Source organism: Tenrec ecaudatus, chromosome 2, assembly GCF_050624435.1.
Source record: "Tenrec ecaudatus isolate mTenEca1 chromosome 2, mTenEca1.hap1, whole genome shotgun sequence".
NCBI classification, from domain to species: Eukaryota; Metazoa; Chordata; class Mammalia; order Afrosoricida; family Tenrecidae; genus Tenrec; species Tenrec ecaudatus.
Genome location: NC_134531.1, coordinates 144,705,794 through 144,726,162, shown reverse-complemented (window position 1 = coordinate 144,726,162; position 20,369 = coordinate 144,705,794). Strand labels below are relative to the sequence as shown.

Sequence of the window (20,369 nt, the reverse complement as noted above, 5' to 3'; positions counted from 1 at the left end):
TAGAGATTCCATGTCACAAAATGTCTTCCACTAACAAGGAAACCCAGGAAATCCCATGGTCAGAGCCTTTATTGGGGTCTCCTTATGTAATTCAAAGACTATCCGCCCACCCCCACCCCCGTCCCATGCCTATGAAGTCAATTGATAGCTCATAGGGCATCTTACTGGCCTGGCCAGCTCCTTTCCAAGGGTCAATCCATTAGTATAACTGTTGTGAAGTGAAATTGTCTACTTAAGGCTCTTCTACCCATTTTTCTATACCTCCCATCCAATGACTGGTTTAGAGGATTCTAACTTGGGGACTGATCAGTTTTGTCATTCCTCTGGGTATGAGAGCCACCTCAGGAGCAGGAACAAAGGCTCCGGTGATTGCCAAGAGAAAGGAGCCACAACGGAGCACGTGGGAGACCCCTGTCTGGAATGGTGGGAAGCCAACACAAAGCAGAGGAACCAACCTGCTGTGACCATAGGGCAGTAAGGCAGAGTGGCAGGTGGGCTCCCTGGCCAATAGAGGACTAGGCCAAGGAAACATGTGACTGAGAGACTAGAGTCTAGAGAAAAAAACTGGAGGCTGGTTGAGAAGAGGTACTGCTATATTCTTAATCTTTTCTGATCCTGGCTTGTAGTAATCTGTTAACTTCCCTAAAAGGTCACATAAGTTGAGCACTGTACGTGAGTTCAGGGTGGCCATTGCAATGGCCAAGGAGCAGAGTGTTATGGGAAGAAGAGCTGTGTGGTGAGAAAAGGGTAAAAGGATAGAGTGCAGACACTGCCTTGGAGCAATTGGCTTTGGGCTGGCCTGGACTTGGATTTTCTTCCACTTTTGTGTAGTTAAAGGAGGTCAGATATGGTCATCATACCTTTTTTTTTTTTTTTCCAGTAACCTTTTAGGTTAGGTGCAGCCTGGAGGCCTCATCAAAGGCAATTTAATCTCTGGGGAAACCACAAGGTAAGTGAAAATACACCATCTCTTCCCACACTTTGAGTCCGTGTGTTCCTGTTTGTTGAAAAAATGGTAAAGTCATTGGTCTTCCAAAATTTTATCATGTGATCTCCAGCTTCATTTCTATCACCAACTCCATATATTTTTTAATCATTTTACTGGGGGCTCATACAACTCTTATTACAATCCATCTATCCATCCATTGTGTTAAGCACATTTATACATTTGTTGCCATCATCATTTTCAAAACATTTGCTTTCTACTTGAGCCCTTGGTATTAGCTCCTCATTTCCTCCCCTCCCTCCCTGCTCCCCACTCCCTCACAAACCCTTGATAATTTATAAATTATTATTTTTTCATGTCTTACACTGACTGATGTCTCCCTTCACCCACTTTTCTGTTGTCCATCCCCCTGGGAGGTGGTTATAGGTAGATCATTGTGATCAATTCCTCCTGTCTCCCCCAACCTTTCCCTGCCCTTCCTGGTATGGCTACTCTAAATATTGGTCCTGAGGGATTTATCTGTTCTGGATTTTCTGTGTTTCCAGATCTTATCTGTACCCATGTACATGCTCTGGTCTAGTCATATTTGTAAGGTAGAATTGGGGTTATGATAGTGGTGGTGGGGAGGGGGAGGAAGCATTAAAGAACTAGAGGAAAGTGTAATATTTCGTCGGTGCTATCTATACTACATCCTGACTGGCTCATCTCCTCCCCACGACCCATCTGTAAGGGGATGTCTAGTTACCTACAGGTGGGCTTTGGGTCACCATTCCACACTCCCCTTCATTCACAATGATAATGATTTTTCTGGGTCTTTGATGCCTGATGCACCAAGTCCATATTTCCAGGTACGGATTCTTCCTCTTGTTTCTAACTTTCACATTTCAATCACCAGTAATTATCAACACATCTTGATTGCATGTTTGATCAATTTCAGACTGAAGAACTTGGTAGAATTCTTCAATTTTTCATCATTATTTTAATGGCTGGTACATAAAATTGAATATTATTCATATCAATTCACCTTCCTTGTAGTTGTACAGATATTATCCTATCACATACAGCATGCACTTCAAGATAGATCATAAAATGTTCTTTTTAATGGTGAATGTGACACCATTCCTCTTGAATTTGTCATTTCTGGCTTAGTAAACCATATGATTGTCTGATTCAAAATGCCCAATACAAATCCATTTCAGCTCACTAATGCCTAAGTTATCAATCATTATATGGTCCATTTAATTTTTTATGATTTCTATTTTCCTAGATTCTTACTTCATACATTCCACGCTCCAATTATTGATGGATATTTACAGCTGTTTCTTCTCATTTGAGTTGTGCTCTATCAGCCAAGGAAGGTCCTGAAAGTTTCGCTCCTTCTATATCAGAGTTTCTCAACCTGTGGGTCGCGCCCCCTTTGGGGGTTGAATGACCCTTTCCCAGGGGTTGCCCAATTCATAACAGTAGCAAAATTACAGTTATGAAGTAGCAACAAAAATAATTTTATGGTTGGGGGGGGTCACTACCACATGAGGAACTGCATTAAAGGGTCACAACATTAGGAAGGTTGAGAACCACTGACCTACATCATTACAGATGGCTGTCCTTCGAGTAGGTTGCTTTTCCTCAGTATATTTTGAGTGTCTTTCAACCTGAGTGGCTCACCTTCTAACACTATATCAATATCCTGCTGCTATTCTTAAGGTTTTCAGTGGCAAATCCCTTAGACATGAACAGCCTATTCTTTCATCCTAGTCTGTTATTATCTGGAAGCTCTGCTGAAATGTTTACCAAGTGCCTTATTGGCATTTGAAATACCAGTGGTATAACTTCCAGCATCACGGCAACACACAAACCATTCTAGTATGAGAAGCTGACAGAGCAATTCCAATGACCCAGCAATTCCAATCCTAGAAATATACTCAAAAGACTTGGAAGCAGATTAAAAGAGACATATACCAATATTCTCTGATGCACTGTCACAATAGCCAAAAGGTAGAAACAACCTAAGTGTCCATCAACAGATGAATGAATAAGCAAAATCTGGTACATACATACAATGGAGTGTGACTTCTAAACCAGTTAGAGAAATGTTGTCTTGATACATATACAATATGAATGGAGTTGGAAAATATTGTGATTTAAATGAGTCAATCACAAAAGGGCATTTATTGTATGACCTCACTTATACAAAAAGACAAGAAAAGGCAATTATACAATGACCCAAGTTTATTAATGGTTACCAAGGACAGAAGGGAAGAGTTAGGGGTATCAGTCCCTGTGCTAGTCTGGATTGACTAGAAAAACAAATTTGTGAACATTCATATATGTATAAGAAAGAGGCTTATATACAAGAGCAATTGAATATTGAGAAAACATCCCAACCCAGTCCAGATCAAGCCCATAAGTCTGATATTAACCCACATGTCCGATACCAATCTATAAAATCTTCTTCTGACTCACAGAACACATGCAATGACACTGAATGCAGGAAGATCACAGGCCAGTGGGTGGGAAGTCTTGTGGATCCAGTGGTGTTGTAAGCATCTCAGCGCTGGCAGAGCTGTTTACCTGGTTTCTCTGGCTCAGGGCGCTAGCTTAGTCCCATGTGTCTTGTTAGCTGCTATGTCTCCCAGGGTGTGAGCCTTGTCAGTAGAGTCTCCAAGGGAGTGAGCAGAGAGAGACCGTGTCTCCCGCCTCCAAGGAGGAAATACAGGAGTTCCCAGAATCCTCAGGGGAAGGCCATGCTTACACAGAGGTTTTATTGATTATATCTTGATTGACAGGCCAGACTCCACCCCTTCCCTCGGTATCCTCTCAAATTGACACCAGATTATGTAACTACCACAGTAGGTGATTATCAGTGAGGGAAATATGACAGTGATTAAGGACAACGTTGCACAGATGATTACTGTATTGCTGTCAATAAGTTGCACATCTGTTAAAGAACAGCTGAATCAGCAAAAGCTGTGATAGCCGTCTCTTCACCAATAACAACAAAGAGAGAGAGAAGCTGCTGGGGCTGTACATGTACAACCAAACCTTCCTGGGATTTGGTGTCTTGATTTGAAGGTTTAGACCCATAGCTTCAATTAACCCAGTTAATTGATTTAATAACAAGGTTAGGGCCTCTGTTCAATCTCTTAGTTTGATGTAGTCCTTGGATCTTAAAAACTTGTAAATGGCCAACAACAGAGGAAGAAGGAGAGTTAGAAATAATTGGAGAAGGATATGTAACGTGTCACAAATTCTTATGGATTCTCAAAGAGCCATGGAGGATGGATGAAACCCTGAAACTACTATATAAGATAATTTTGGAACCTTAAGTTAAAAACATTCCCTATGTAGGAAAAGAATACTTGGAAACTGATTGTGGTAGCAATTGTACAATTCTACTTGACGTGATTAAAATATGGAATGATATGATATATGTCTTAAATCCCAACTAATAAAAAATGTAAAAAAAGAAGATATTTAAAATCAGTTTTTAAAAATTCACTGACATTTTCTTGAAACCTAAAAATAGTTACATAGGGTCGCTGAGTCAAAATAAACTCAATGGCACCAGTCAAAATAAACTCAATAACAGCAGGAAAAATAATTTAGTAAAAATATATGTCTTGAGTATTATGTTCAATTAGGAACTATCTGCATATGATCCAATTGACAACAATAACTTGAGCGATTAGGCCGAAACCTAAGAAGGCAGTGACTCAATGGAGGAAGAACAACAACAAAAGAAGGATGAGAATGGTTATTACAACTCAAAGAATATAATTAATATCAGGGCTCAAATAGAAAGAAAATGTTTTGAGAATGACGTTGGCAACAAATGTACAAATGTGCTTAACACAATGGATGGATGAATGGATTGTGATCAGAGGTGTATTCGCCCCCAATAAAATGATTTAAAAAGGCCCTCCCACTATTATGATCCCAATTCTACCTTACAAATCTGGCTGGACCAGAGAATGTACATAGGTGCAGATAGCAACTGGAAATACAGGGAATCCAGGATAGATGACTCCTTCAGGACTAGTGGTGAGAGTGACGATGCCTGGGGGGTGGAGAGAATGTGGGGTAGAAAGGGAGAACTGATTACAAGAATCTACGTATAACCTCCTCCCTGGGGCATGGACAGCAGAGAAGAAGGCGGGAAGAGACGTCGGACAGTGTAACATATGACAAAATAATAATTTATGAATGATGAAGGGTTCATGAGGTGGGAGTAGTGGGAAGGGAGGGGGGAAATGAGCAGCAGATATTAAGGGCTCAAGTAGAAGGCAAATGTTTTGAGAATGATGATGGCAAAAAGTGTACATATGTTCTTGACACAATGGATGTATGTATGGATTGTCATAAGAATTGTACAAGTCCCCAATAAAATGATTAAAAAATGATTTAAAAAGGGGAAAAAAAAGGGAGGCACTGATAACAAGGGCTCAATGGAAAGTAAATGTCTAGAAAAGAATGATGGCAACAAATGTACAAATATGCCTGATACAAATGATGTATGGATTGTTATGAGTTGTAAGAGCCACCAATAAAATGATCTTTTAAGAAAAAAAGATTAAAGATTAACATAAAAAATGTAATTAATGTCACTAAATGGAACAACAATAAAATAAATAAAATTATAGTAAAAAATTAATTGTGCAGCACAGGGTCCAGTTGAGGGGGATGAAGAGCAGGTAGGAAGAGTAGGCAGGTCTACCATACTAACTGTGTTACTCTAGTCAAGTTACTCAGCCTCTCTGAGCCTCAGTTGTTTCTTCACCTACACAAATGGGCTGGTAAATCCTCCCTCAGGGGGTTGTTGTAAAGACTGAGAGTAGCCATCTAAGTGTGGTGTCAACTAGCTCCAGGTAGAAGAAGTACATCAGCCTGTGTGATCCAAGGATTATAAGCAATTAAATCCAAGTCCAGAGGAGGGAATGGCAGCAGAGCTTAAATTCTGAACACCTAATTTCCTGAAGGCTATGCATGACAGTGGAAGCCCAAAATCCATTTTCAGGGTCCTTGTTTACATTAAGCCTCTAGGGAATCTCCTCTGACCACAGACCAGGCATGTGAATAGTCTTGCTATCAGACAGAAAGCATTATAAAGCCAATTATGGCAGCTATAGTTAGATTAAAATGTAACACCTTATCTTTTGATTTCCGTTTTGACCCATTTTAAAGTTGTTTCAGATAATATTTTATGTTTTCTTTTCTATTGAGGTTTTTTTGTTTTGTCATTTTGGGTGTTGTTTGCTTTTTAATTTGTTTTGCATGATTTTCTGTATATGAAATCTAGGATAGATACATCTATAGAAACAGTAACTGGATTAATAATTACCTAGGGATGTGGCAGGGGAGAACAGGGGAAATGGGGAGCTAACAACAATGAGTAAGAGAAAGAGGAAAATGTTCTGAAATTGATTGTAGTGATGATTACACAACTTTTCTAAATATGACTGAACTATTAAATTGTATGATGTGCAACTTACATTCCAATAAAACTATTTTTAAAAGACACTAAATGAAAGGGGAAGATGTAAATGACCAAATAAAAGAACAATTATCAAAATGTCTGACACACAGCAGGAGCTTAGGAAATGCTGGCTTTCTGGTCTCCAAGAAATGGCCAGCGTTATGTAGCCCTCAGCTGGAAAATCTTCATGTGGGGCTGTTTTCTGTAGGTTAAGGGACAACATCATGATTCTCTTTTTAATCCCCTCTTGGGACTTCCACCTAATACATTTTGTTCTCTCTTCCTGAAATGGGCCATTTAAGCAAGCACCTAGTGGGAGAGAAAAATTAGGTATCCTCCCTTATAATCACGAAGGGCCAGTATTGCTAGTTAACCCTCCCAACAGCTATTGACAGCATGAGTGATCGGTGCAAAGGGGGCTCTCATGTCAAATGGAAGATAAATTTCCCCCATGCTTTGGAGGACACTTTGATGGAATACATAAGACACGGTAGCATTTTTCTTTGACAAACTGACACGAAAGAGGAAAAAGGAAGGTCTTCCTCCAACTTAAGAGCTCAGGGGCAAAAGATTTATTTTCGAGTGGTTAATCAATGCTTGGAGTCCTGGTGGCATATAAGCTATGTATTGCGCTAAAACCACAAGGTCAGTGGTTTGAACTTACCAGCTGCTTTGTGGGGGAAAGATGAGGCTGTCTGTCCCTGTAAAAATTTAAAGTTTCACAAACCCACAGGGCAGTTCTACTCTGTCTTATAGGGCCACAACGAGTCAGAATCTTCTACATGGCAGTGAAGTAATCCATTAGAGTAATTCAGGCTGAGAGTTCCTGAGTGGTACAAATGGTTAATGTGCTTGGCTGCTACAGGAAGGGTTGGAAGTTCAAGCTACCCAGAGGCATCTCAGAAGAAGAGACTGGCAATCTACTTGTGAAAAATTGGTGATAGAAAAACCTATGTAGCATAATTCTATTTTGACTTACATGGGATCTGTGTTAGGCTGGGTTGACTAGAGAAGCAAATCCAGAGACACTCATATGTATACAAGAAAGAGCTTTACTGAGTCTGACGAAGCAAGATTCTGCTGATACACTCCTCCTAGACAAAAGGGGTGGAGAGAGCAGCCCTTATTGAGAGCATCACAGGGCTGACTGTACTACCCAACATCCGAAAAGAAAAAAAAAAGAAAGAGCTTTATATCAAAGAGTAATTTCATATTAAGAAAACATCCCAGCCCAGTCCAGATCAAGTCCACAAGACCGATATTAAAACATAAGTCCAAAACCAGTCCATAAATTCCTCTTCAGACTCATGCAGTACATGCAATGATGCAAAATGCAGGAATATCACAGGCCAGTGGGGGGAAAGTCCTGTGGATCCAGTAGCAGTGGAAGCATCTCCAGGGCTCTTGCAGGTCTCAGCGTCATTCCATGTGACTTGTCAACAGGAAGGTGAAGCAGGCAGAGAATGTGGCCCACCTCCAGGGAGAAACAGGAAGAGGCCATCCTTGAAGCGCCATTTTCTTGGTTCTGCGGCCTGATTGACAGGCTAAACTCCAGCCACACGTGTTCCTACAGGAACCATGTTGGCACAAAAAACCTAACTATCATAGCCTACCCCTTTACTCTTTTTTTTAAAAAACATTTTATTAGGGGCTCATACAACTCTTATCACAATCCATACATATACATACATTAATTGTATAAAGCACATCCGCACATTCCCTGCCCCAATCATTCTCAAAGCATTTGCTCTCCACTTAAGCCCTTTGCATCAGGTCCTCTTTTTTTTCCCCTCCCTCCCCGCTCCCCCCTCCCTCATGAGCCCTTGGTAATTTATACATTGTTATTTTGTCATATCTTGCCCTATCCGGAGTCTCCCTTCCCCCTCCTTCTCTGCCGTTCATCTCCCAGGGAGAAGGTCACATGTGGATCCTTGTAATCAGTTCCCAGCATCGCCCCTCACACCCCTGGTCCTGAAGGTATCATCCACCCTGGATTCCCTGTACCTCCAGCCCCCATATGCACCAGTGTACAACCTCGGCCCTATCCAGTCCTGCAAGGTAGAATTCGGATCATGGTAGTTGGGGGGATCCCTTTACTCTTATACTAGAGGGAACTGTTGTGGTCACCCTTTGTGAGCCCTGGTGGCACTGTGGGATAAGCATTGGGCTGCTAGCAGTAATGTGGTTCAAACCTAACAGCTACTTGTTGGGAGATAGATGAGGCTACCTTCTCCCATACAGATTTACTCCCTCAGAAATGCTATACAGGATTGCTAGGAGTCGCAATTGACTCACCAGCAGTGAGTTGTAGTAATAAAGAGAAAGTAGAGAGTGAGAAGAAAAACGGGCTACAGACAACCCTGAAGAACTTAGACAAGTCATTTAGGGCAGCAATTCTCCAAGCATTTGCCAAGATTCTTTCAGAGGTTCATCAGATCAAAACTATTTTCTTAATACCACTAACATCATTTGCTTTTTTCACTGTATTGTCATTTGCATTGACGGGCGCAACTAGCGCCATGGCAGAAATAAAAACAGCAGCACTGCACTAGGCCGATAGTCAGTGTCTTCACTGCTACACACTCACCATGTTTTTTTAAATCACTTTTACTTAGGAATGTCCTTGATAAAGTAGTCAAAATGATTATTTTGATTAAACATCAACCCTTGGTTGTCTTATAATATTCTCTTTGGTGAAATAAGAAGTTTAGATAAAGTATTACAGCCATGCCCCAAAGTACAATGATTGTTTCCAGGAAAAGAATGAGTGCAATTGTTTGAATTTCAAGCTGAATGAGCCTCTTTTTCCACGGACCAGCATTTTTACTTCAAAGAATGACTGAGACACAAACTAAAATTTATTCCAAGTTTGGTATGTGGCTGTTTCCCTCAAATGAACAAAGCACAGGAATAACTCATAAAAATCAGATTCCTAGGGGAAAATTCATGAAAACCATAACATTCACAATAGCAATACAAAACATTTAATACTTAGGAATAGAGTAACCAGAGATCCAAAGACTTGTACCAAGGAAACTGCAAAACACTACTATAAGAAATAAAAACAGACCTACACAAATGGAAAAATGTTCTATGTTCATGGATAGGAAGGCTTAATATTGTGAAAGTGTCAATACTATCCAAAGTAATCTCTAAATATAAAACAATTCCAATCTAAATTCTAAATGCATTCTTTAAAGAAATGGAAAAAGGAAGTACTAACTTCATATGGAGCAGGAAGCACCTAGGATAATCAAATAATTTCTTAAGAAGAACAAAATACAAAGACGTTCACTTCCCAATCTCAAAACCTATCACACAACCACAACAGTTAAAACAGCAATATGGTACTACCTCAAATAAATTGGACATAGAAGTTCCATAAGACCCAGAAATCCCTCTGCTAAGTATCATATATACTTGAGTATAAGTTGACCCAAATATCAGCTGAGGCACCTAATTTTGCCACAAAAACTGCATAGAAAATGTTCTGAAAAACTCGGCTTATACACAAGTATATGTGGCATATACCCTAAAGAAGTAAAAGCCACAGCACGATCAGACATATGTGCACCATGTTCATGGCAACACTGTTCACAACGGTAAGATGATGGGAACAACCTGAATATCCATCAATAGAACAGGCAAAAGAAACACTGGGACAGACAGACCATGGATGCCATGCACCACTGAAAAATGATGCTACTGCAAAGCACCTCATGGCATGGATCAACGTGGAGAACAGTATTCTGAGTGAAATTAGTCAATCACAAAAGGACAATAATATTCAAGACCAGTTATTAAAAAAAAAAAAAACTTCCATATCAAGTTCCCCATTTTCACAGTCCCAGCAGCAGTGGATGAGGGTTCCAGTGTCTCTGCCACCCTTATTAGCATTTGTTATTTTCAGGTTTTTGTTTTTTAACTTGGTTATCATTGTCAATACAAGGTAGTAGCTCACTGTTGCTTAGATTTGCATCTCCAAGATGACTGTTGGCTGTTTCATCAGATTTGTTGGCCATTTGAATGTCATCTCTGGTGAACTGTCTGTTCTTGTCCTCTGTCCACTTTTAATTGGATTATTCATTGTTTCCTTATTGAGATGTTATAATTTTATATAGACTTTAGAGATTAGTCCCTTGTCTATTGCCAATTTTATTCCCTTTCTGTAATTTTTCTTTCTAGTCTTTTGATGGAGTTGTTTGATGCACATGTCTTATTTTCAGTAGATTCTAGTCATTTACAGTGAAAGAAGGAGGGAGGGAGGGCTATAGCCAAAGGGCCAGACATTCCCCCCCTCTGGGCTAGAGGGTTTCCAGGTATTAACTTGGGTATAGGGAAAGATAGTAATCCACAAGACGGAGAAGAGAAATTACAGGAGGGTTGAGTAGGATAAATCAATGGGGGTATTGATTAGTAGCTTAAATGTTAAATACAAAATTGATGATCAGAAATGTAAACCCTCACCTAATTCAAAATATATACTTTTTAAATGAGCAAAGTAAGTGTGTTATTTCAAGAAAAATAACTGAGACTATTTATTAAACCAAATCAAACCTACTACCATCCAGTTGATTCTGCGTTAGAACTAACCCAGAGAGTTTCCAAGGCTATAAATCTCTATGGAAATCAAGTCCATATGTCATCTTTTTATTGTAGAGCAGCTGGTGCATGCGAGCCACCTAGCTACCACCTTCAGGATTTGGCCAGAATGCGCCTCATCATCGAGGATGGTGAGACTTCGTCTCATGTACTTTGGGCCTGTTATGAGGACACACAGTCCCTGGAGAAGCACAGCATGCTTGGTAAAGTAGAAGGTCAGTTAAAAAGAGGAAGCCCCTCAATGAGACGGACGGACACACTGACTGCTGCAGTGGCTGAAAGAAACAACAAGTGTGACAAAGGCTCAGAATCAGGCAGTGTTTTCTTCTATTGTCTGTGGGGTCCTTCCCCATGAGTCAAACTGGCTAAATGGCATCTAACAATAACAACCTTTCGTTTATCAGCTGAGTGCTCAACTACTGCATCACCAGGACTTCTTCAGTATTTGTTGTTAATGATAAAATCCAAGCTTTCAAAAGAAAATTAGAATTTCGAACACTGACACCTATTACCGTGACTTGACAGAGCCCTGATTCTTGAAAATTTCTCTGATGAGAGTGACGGTGACGTAAAGATCGAAAGAATGTTCATTTCAATATTGTAAAATTGTATAAGGAAACATACCAACATTTGGAAGATCTATACAACTCACAAAAAGAAAGAAAGAAACCAAAATGTACAAGCTCCATGACTATGAAGTTAATTCCTACTCATAGCAACCGTGTAGGGCAGAGTAGAACTACCCCACAGGGCTCCAAGGTGTAAATCTTTACAAACTGCCACATTCTTCTTCCATGGACCATTTGGGGAGTCGCCAATCTTGAGGTCAGCTGCTTGGTGCTGTAGCCACTCTACCACTACGAAAGCTTATATCTAACTCCCAGGTAAATATTGATCCAATGACCAAAGTGTGGTGTTACAAAGTCCTCAAAGTGCAAAATAAACCAATGGATTTTAATGTAATAGAGTAGGGATTGATTGATATGGCTTCAGATTACACACTGCAACTAAAATTTAAAAAATTTTTGGTGTTCAAAGTACCAAAGAAAATGTCCACAATTATATGAAAACTAAAATGCACCTCCCTTTTCAAACTCTGAGGCCATTTTTTTCTTTATATATTTCAACCAAAACAACATACTGAAACTAAGTGATTGCAGAAGCCAGTTATGAATTCAAGTGTCTTCTATTGTCTCACATTGGGTTTTCTAGAGAAGCAAAACCAGTGAAATAAAATATGTATCTCCAAGATCTTAATTATGAAAAATATTGAGAATCATTGTCCCACTCACTTGATAAAAAACCTTAACCATCATGTCTATTAAGTGAGACATTAAAGAGATCTGTAAAATAAATGCAAAAGACACCATTCCTCTCACTAATACTATTTTTGTCTTGAAAAATATAGTTATTTTTCACCAAAATATTTATGTTATGGAGTTGCTATGGCTTAGAACTAGATGGCAATAGGTTATTGTTTTTATATAATGATTCATTATTTTTATTTTTAATAGATTAATAAATATTCTTCCAATACATCTTTTAATATCAGTTTTAATTTTTATTGAGATGAAATTCACCTAACATAAAAGTACGTATATACTCGTGTATAAGCCGAGTAAAATGTGCTGGAAAACTGGGGTTCAGCTTATACACAGGTCAGTGGTACCTCAGCAAGATGTAACATCTCCCTGGACACCCCCCCACCTCCTCCCCAGGTAACAGGGACAAGCCCCTGTTATCTCGTGGGTGATTGCCATTTCTCTGCTGTTCATTCAAAGCCCTGCTGACACTGCAGGGCTTCAAATGTTTGTTTCCTCACATCTAACCAATCAGAGCCGTCCTATGACGTGGACGGCTCCAATTCGCAGAAGCACCCATAATCATTCACTTACGCTGGCTGCTGAACTGGTAAGTATGTGTCTGCGCTCCCTCTTTCCCCTCTGGTCTCTATGTTAATTCGCATGCTGCATTTCCCACCCTAGGCTTATACTTGAGTCAATCAGTTTTTCTGGCTTCCAAGGTAATAATTAGGTTACCTCGGCTTATACTCGGGTCGGCTTATATTCGAGTATATACAGTAACCACTTTAAAGCGAACACTTCATGAACACTTCAGTAGCATTTAGCTCATTCATAATGCTGTGCAACCACAACCTCTGCCTAGTTCCAAAATGTTCTCACCACCCCATAAAGAAACCCCTGTCATTCAGCAGATGCTCTATTTTCCCTTCCTTCTAGCCCTGCCAACCTCCAATCTGCATATGTCTCTATGAATTTACTAATTCTGGGTATTCCCAATGGAAATCATCGAATATATGACCTCTTGTGTCTGCTTCTCTCACTTAGCATTATGTTTTCAAGGTTCATCCAAGTTATAGCATGTATCCCTACTTTATTATTTTTTATGGTTAAATAATATTCATGAACCTATATGTCGTAATAGAAGCCCTGGTGACACGTTGGGTTGCTAACGGCAAGGTCAGCAATTCAAAACCACCTGACACTTTCTCCTCCCTAAAGACTTACAGTCTCAGAAACACACATGGGCCATTCTACCCTGCCTACAGGGTACCTATGAGTCGGAATCAACTTGATAGCAGTGAGTTTGGTTTTTGCTTTGTTTTTATATATAACAATATTTTTCCATTGATGACCTTTGGGCTGTTTCTACCTGTTAGCTGTTGTGAATAATGCTACTATGAACTTCATGTATAGCCATTTGAGTACCCGTTTTTAATTCTTTGGGCTTTATACCTAGGATTTGAATAATTGGACCAGTAGGTAACATCATGGTAATTGGGGAAAAAATTGAAGTTGTCAAAGATTTTGTCTTGCTTAGATCCACAATCAATGCTCATGGAAGAAATAGGCAAGAAATCAAATGACATTCCATTGGCTAAATCTGCTCCACAAGACCTCTTGAAAGTGTTCGAAAACAAGGTGGTTGCTTTGAGGACTAAGATGGCCCTGACCCAAGCCAGGGTATTTTCAATGACTTCATATGCATAAGGACATTGAAGTTGGACATTCAATAAGAAAGACCTCATTCACAATGATACGATTTTTTTCTAGTCCAGTCTGTTGGGGCACCACGCCCTGGCCTTAAAGTCCACCTTTAGTATTCCCTGGGGACTTTGCTGCTCCCTTCCCTTGCTGTTCTGTTGCACCCCCTTAGTGTTGTGCCTCGGTGTGGCGGGATCAAATCAGGTGTTGTCCCCTGTAAGGGGTCAGTGAGGGATGTCAGGTCTTATAGTGGCGCCAACCATGTGGTCCTCTCTGTGGACTGGCTGCTCTGAGCAGGAACATTGTTGGGAATGAGGGGAGGAGTGTGGAGTGGAGACCCAAAACCCATTTGTAGGCCACTGGACATCCCCTTACAGAAGTGTCTCAGGGAGGAGAAGAGCCAGTCAGGGTGCAATGTAGCAATAATGAAACATACAACTTTTCTCTAGTTCCTAAATGCTTCCCCCCTCCCCCCTATCATGATCCCAATTCTACCTTACAAATCTGGCTAGACCAGAGGATGTACACTGGTACAGATAGGAACTGGAAACACAGGGAATCCAGGGAGGATAATCCCCTCAGGTGTGAGTGACAATACTGGGAGAGTGGATTGGAAAGGGGGAACCAATGACAAGGATCCTACATATAACCTCCTCCCTGGGGGACGGACAACAGAAAAGTGAGAAAAGTGGGTGAAGGGAGACGTCGGACAGGGAAAGACATGACAAAATAATAAATTATCCAGGGTTCATGAGGGAGAGGGGAGCAGGAAGGGAGGGGAAAAATGAGGAGCTGATGCCAGGGGTTTAGGTAGAGAGCAAATGTCTTGAGAATGATGAGGGCAATGAATGTACAAATGTGCTTTACACAATTGATGTATGTATGGTTTGTGATAAGAGTTGTATGAACCCTTAATAAAATGATTAAAAGAAGGACAAAAGAAAGACCCAAGAAGAATTGATGCATCTGAATTATAATGCTAGCAAAAAATATCGAAAGTACCATAGATTGCTAAAAGAACAAACAACTCTCTTGAAATAAGTACTGCCAGGGTGCTCCTTAGAGGCAAAGATGGCAAGATGCAGTTTTGGGCATGTTGTCAGGAGAAACCATTGCGTGGAGAAGGACATTATGCTTGGTCACAGAGTGGCAACGAAAGAGAGGGAAGCCCTTGAAACGAGATGGATTGACACACAGGCTGCAACAACGGGCATAAGAACAATTTCAAGGATGGCCCAGTACTTGGCAGTGCTTCTTTCTGTTGTCCATTGGATCACTATGAGTCAGAACCAACGAACTGACCCCTCACAACAACAACAATAACAACAACACCCTCCATTCTTCCATCTGAGCCTGGTCAGAGGCAGTGCTAGAGAAAGGGAGGATGAAGGGAGCAGATTTGGGTCAGACTTGCTTTTAAAACACTTAACCGCTATGGCACCACGGTTCCTTTTTTTTCCCTAAAATGCCAGCATATTCAATTTGTTGGGTATTTGCATGAATTTCCTCTTGAGTTCACAGCCTCCTAACTCAGCAGAATTAAAATGAAGTGAAGTAATTAGAGCAGCAGTCTGCAAGGATGTTCTGGGCCTGGCAATGCACAGGAAATTGGGCAGGGGAAAAACAAAGGTGAGAAGAGGTCCTGAAAGTAGAAGGGTAGCAAGAGACCCATCTCAAGGATCAGCAACGTAAGCAAGCAAGCCTTCACCAACTTCCATGGTCCCTTGGTCACCATCTCTTCCCTCAGCTCTGCTTCCTGAGAACCTCCTCCTGGGCTGGCCCTTCACAATCAAGGTTTCTAAACTACTTTAATTCACTTAGCATCAATAACAACCTCCTTTTATAGGTGCAGTGGGTTACAACTTCTTAGCCTTTCTACTCCCCTTTTCAGATACCATGCAGGATGTCCTTGTTCTTGTTGTTAGGTGTTGTCAATTGGGTCCCACCTCATAGCAATCCTATATAAAACAGAGTGAAACACTGCCTGATTTCCTATACAAGCTTCACAAGCGTGGCTATGTTTGAATCCATTGTTGCAGCCAACCTGTCAATCCCTCTCTCTTGGAGGATCTTTCTCCACCCTCTAGTTTACCATGCTTGTCCTTCTCCAGGGTTCCTCCTAATCAGATGTCCAAAGTATATGAGATAAAGTCGCACCATTCCATTACCTCATAAAAGAAAGCATCTGTAACAGGAACCTGGTTCCTGTTTGACCAACCCTTTCCGCTGTAGTTTAGTTTCATACGACACTCTCCATTTTATTTATTCACCATGGTCCTTTGTGCCTTTGTACATCCTGTTTCATTTGCCTGGACTCTGCTTTGTCTCTCCTTTTAGACTAATCAACTCTAAAATCATACTTGAAGATGCTCTAACTTAAATGCTTCTTTCCCTCCCTCTATATTCTTCTCTAAAATTACACAATACCAACAGTAATGATCAGTCTATATTGTGATATTTTTCCCAAACCATTTTATTAGGACCTAATGCAAAAATACCAATACATAGTCAATTATACCAAACAGTGTTGCAACATTACTACCACAATCTGCTTCAAAGCATTTTCTTCCTTCTTGTATTCCTTGATACAAGCTACCCCTAACACTACTCGTTCCCCCACCCACAACACACACACACACACCTCCCCAAGAACTCTTACTCTGGTTATCGTCTCTATAGATCACCCATTCTGGGGTTCATGTGCCCAAAAAACCACCTAACAGAGAGTCAAGAAGGCTTCCAACAATGACAAAGCATAATATATATACATTATATATATATATATATAAAACACCACAGAAAATATTAAAAAACAGATCAAACACAAAGTGTATCAGAAGGGAGAGCAAATGACAAGGTTTTAACTATTCAAGTCAGACTTACCATTTTAATTGACTATAGTCATCTCTCCAATATTCTCTGTCTGATAATCAAGTTATCCCCATCCCTCAATTATTAAAAATAAAATCACTGGCATCAAGTCAAAGCTGACTCACAGTGACCCCCTCTGGGTTTCTGAAACTGTAACCATTTACAAGAATAAGCAGTCTTCATCCTGAGGAACTGTTGATGGTTTCAAACTGCCAACTATGCGGATCACAGTCCAACACGTAACCAGTATACCACCAGGGCTCTATGTATCCCTGTTAGGCAGGGTTATCTAAAGAAATGAAACCAGGACACTTATGGTTTTATATATATATATATATATATATATATATATATATATATATATATATATATATATATATATGTAGGTTTATACAGCAAGAAGAAATATAACCGCTACTTAGCCCACACAGCAGTACAGAGGATTCAGTTCAACTCACTTCTGTGTACCAGTTAATAGACTGAAAGTCCTTCAACTCACATAGGCTGCCAGGTCCAAGGTCAAGGAAGCAGAGTCCTCCCTGGAGCAAGGCAAGCAGATTTTGCCCATAGGCATCAAGTAGCAGGGTGAGTCACCAAAAAGTCAGTAGTTTGGGAGCCTAGTGAAGCAGGCCTAGAAGGGATATAGAACACAAGCAATGCAAGGCAACAGGATCCACCAGTCTCAAGCTCAAGCGATGTATGCACCAGCAGCATGGTGAAGCAGGTTTCAAAGGAGCCTCAAGCTCTAGCGACTGGATCCATGGGTTGGCCTTGCCCACAGATAGTGGAGCTCACAGGTTGAGGCAGAGACTAGCTACAGCAGCAGCAAGCACATTCCAGCACACTGATCACCAGAGAGCAAGAGAGAGGGGGCAGGCATGCAGAGCCATTTTTCTCTTTGTTCTCCAATCAAACTGTGACCTGATTAACCCATATGTTCCTATTGGCCAGGTTGTCACAATAAACCTAACTATCACAATCCCCCAAGTATAGTTATAAGGAAATCACTGGAGGCTTATTTTCTGTGTAGATCCTATAAATGTACTTTGGGCTTCCACAGTCATCTATAGTCTTCTGCATACCAGAATCTCACAATTTAAACTCTGATACCATTTCCTCCTTCAGTTTTGGAGTATATAATTTACAATCCTTGGATCATAGTTGTTGGTGTGCTTCTTTCAAGTGGGCTTAGTGAACATCTCATTTAGATAGCTGCTTGCTTAAAAACAAGCCTTTAAGACTCCAGAAGGCATTCTATCTGATAACCTCGCACCGTCTAATTTCTTTACCACCCTTTGCTATAGCACCCATATCCTCTGTGTTTCCTTCATGAGGGCCAGTACATGTAATGATTATTTCTATATTTATTTATCTCACAAGACTGTGGCTCTTAGATGACAAGGTTCACAACTTTTCTATTCTCACATCCCTATTGTTGGGCACTGTTTGCCAATAAATGAACAAATGGGGGTGGGGACAACAATGAGCAACCAACTCATCTGTCTATCTTGCAGGACAGTCCAGAGTTAATGGCAACTGTGGATTGTTGTTGTTTTTGTTGTCAGGTGCCATTGAGTTTGTTCTAATGCATAGCAACCCTATGTGCAACACAATGAAACACTGCTTGGTCCTATGCACAGGCTGTTGTTGCAGCCACAGTGTCAATACATCTTACCAAGGACCTTCCTCTGTTTTCACTCAACTTCTACTTTACCAAATTTGATGGCCTTGTCCAGGGACGGTCCTCTTCTGATAACCTGTCCAAAGTACATGAGACGAAGTCTCTCCATCTTCCTTCTAAGGAATATTCTGGCTGTATTTCTTTCAATACAGATGTTTGTTCTTTTGGCAGTCCATGATACTTTCAATATTATTCACCAACACCATAATTCAAATGCATCTATTCTTTTTTGGTCTTCCTTATTCAATATCCAACTTTCACATGTGTATGAGGTGACTGAAAATATTTAATAATAAATTCAAGTTTCTGTAGATTACATAGAGCAATCTAAGGAAATTCTGTTCTCTGATCAAAACCCCAAACCATTCATTCTTCATTATCTTTAATGCCTGAGATGGGGAAAAAACAAGGTCATTGCCACAGAGTCTTATCTTTTCCCCTTGGAGATGCTGGCAGTTTCAAACTGCCAATCTTGCAGTTATCAGTCCAACTTACAACCCACCATGCCTGAGAGGTAAAACAAGGTAAAACTCCAGGCATCGTTTCCCCCACAAAATTACCTGTACAAACTCATGCCCATACCCCTCCACTAATGCCAAGAACACTACAAAGGGTCTTACTGCTCAGGTAAGGGAAAGTGTCTGGGTTGAGGGTCTAAATTTAGGTTTTTATTGAAACAGAGGCTGTAGCTAAACAGTGAGTAGTGTCTGGGTATGTTGATCACTCCTACACACTCCCCAAATATAAAATGTGGGAAAATATCTCACCCATGAAGCCATCCTTCCTGTGGTCCTTTTCCACTTGTTCCTAATTATGGACATAATTAACTTTAATGAGTCATCCTCCATCATTTCTACGTTAATTTGTTCCATGTCTTTCAGCCATAATACTAAAAAAGTAGAAGGAGAATGTGCCTCTTGACTCAAATCTTTAATATAACTGGGGCCTAGCTAAGACTCTTCTCACCCAAGTTCTTTCCTCCTGACAGATCTTTTCATTAAAGGCACTTCCCAGTGCTTAGACATCAGATACACTTACTATCATGCAGTGGATCCCTCTTCTCTATAGCCTTTCTGACCCCATGTTTATAAGTCTGCCTGTGATTGGTCTATTCATGCACCTTACAGTGACTGGTAGATTTTCTATTCAAGTGGTGGCTTGAAAATCCCCCCCAGGGAAACTACCTGACTTGTCTGACATTATTGGTCCATTTGCGGTCCTGCTGGGTAGTTCAAACCTTGAAATTAATAAGAACTTTGCTTATATAAGCAGCCAATCCCACAGAAACTCTTGACTTTTTGTTTTTGTTTTTAGAGAAGAAGCCTACAGAGAGGAGAGGAACAAAGATAAGCGAGAAGAAAAGGCAGTGAGAGAGAACGATTCTCCTAAAAGAGCTATAACACTGAAGACTATGAGAAGCAGAGAGAAACAGTGCCAAGCATAACAGAGTCCAGCAGCACAATCCCACTGGAAGCTGTGTTCATTTTCTCAAGCATAGGAGCCGTTTTGTACTCCCCCCCCTTTACTCATACAGTTCCCCAAAGCGCTCAATAAATACTTATTGATTCCAGCACTGTTTATAACATTCATGGCACCCCTAAGATCGCTTCCAAGCCCAGGCTCTCAATTTTGCCTGTTAGAGACAGGATTTAGGGTTGTACAGACCGGATGGCCACAGGGTCTATCTCAGAAGCAAAACTGCTTCCTGTGCGAAATCTGCACACCTAGAAGGAAGCCAGAGGTCTTGATGAACCCATCAAGGTTTGATATTTACACACAGTCCAACTGTTT

The 20,369-nt window shown here is 40.6% G+C and overlaps 1 non-coding gene across 1 annotated transcript; it reads left to right on the top strand.

Moving 5' to 3' along the window:
• Nucleotides 1–7,458: 7,458 nt before the first annotated feature.
• On the top strand, nt 7,459–7,584 carry LOC142441591 (small Cajal body-specific RNA 4). Its single transcript, XR_012782958.1, has one exon.
• The last annotated feature ends 12,785 nt before the right edge of the window (nt 7,585–20,369 follow it).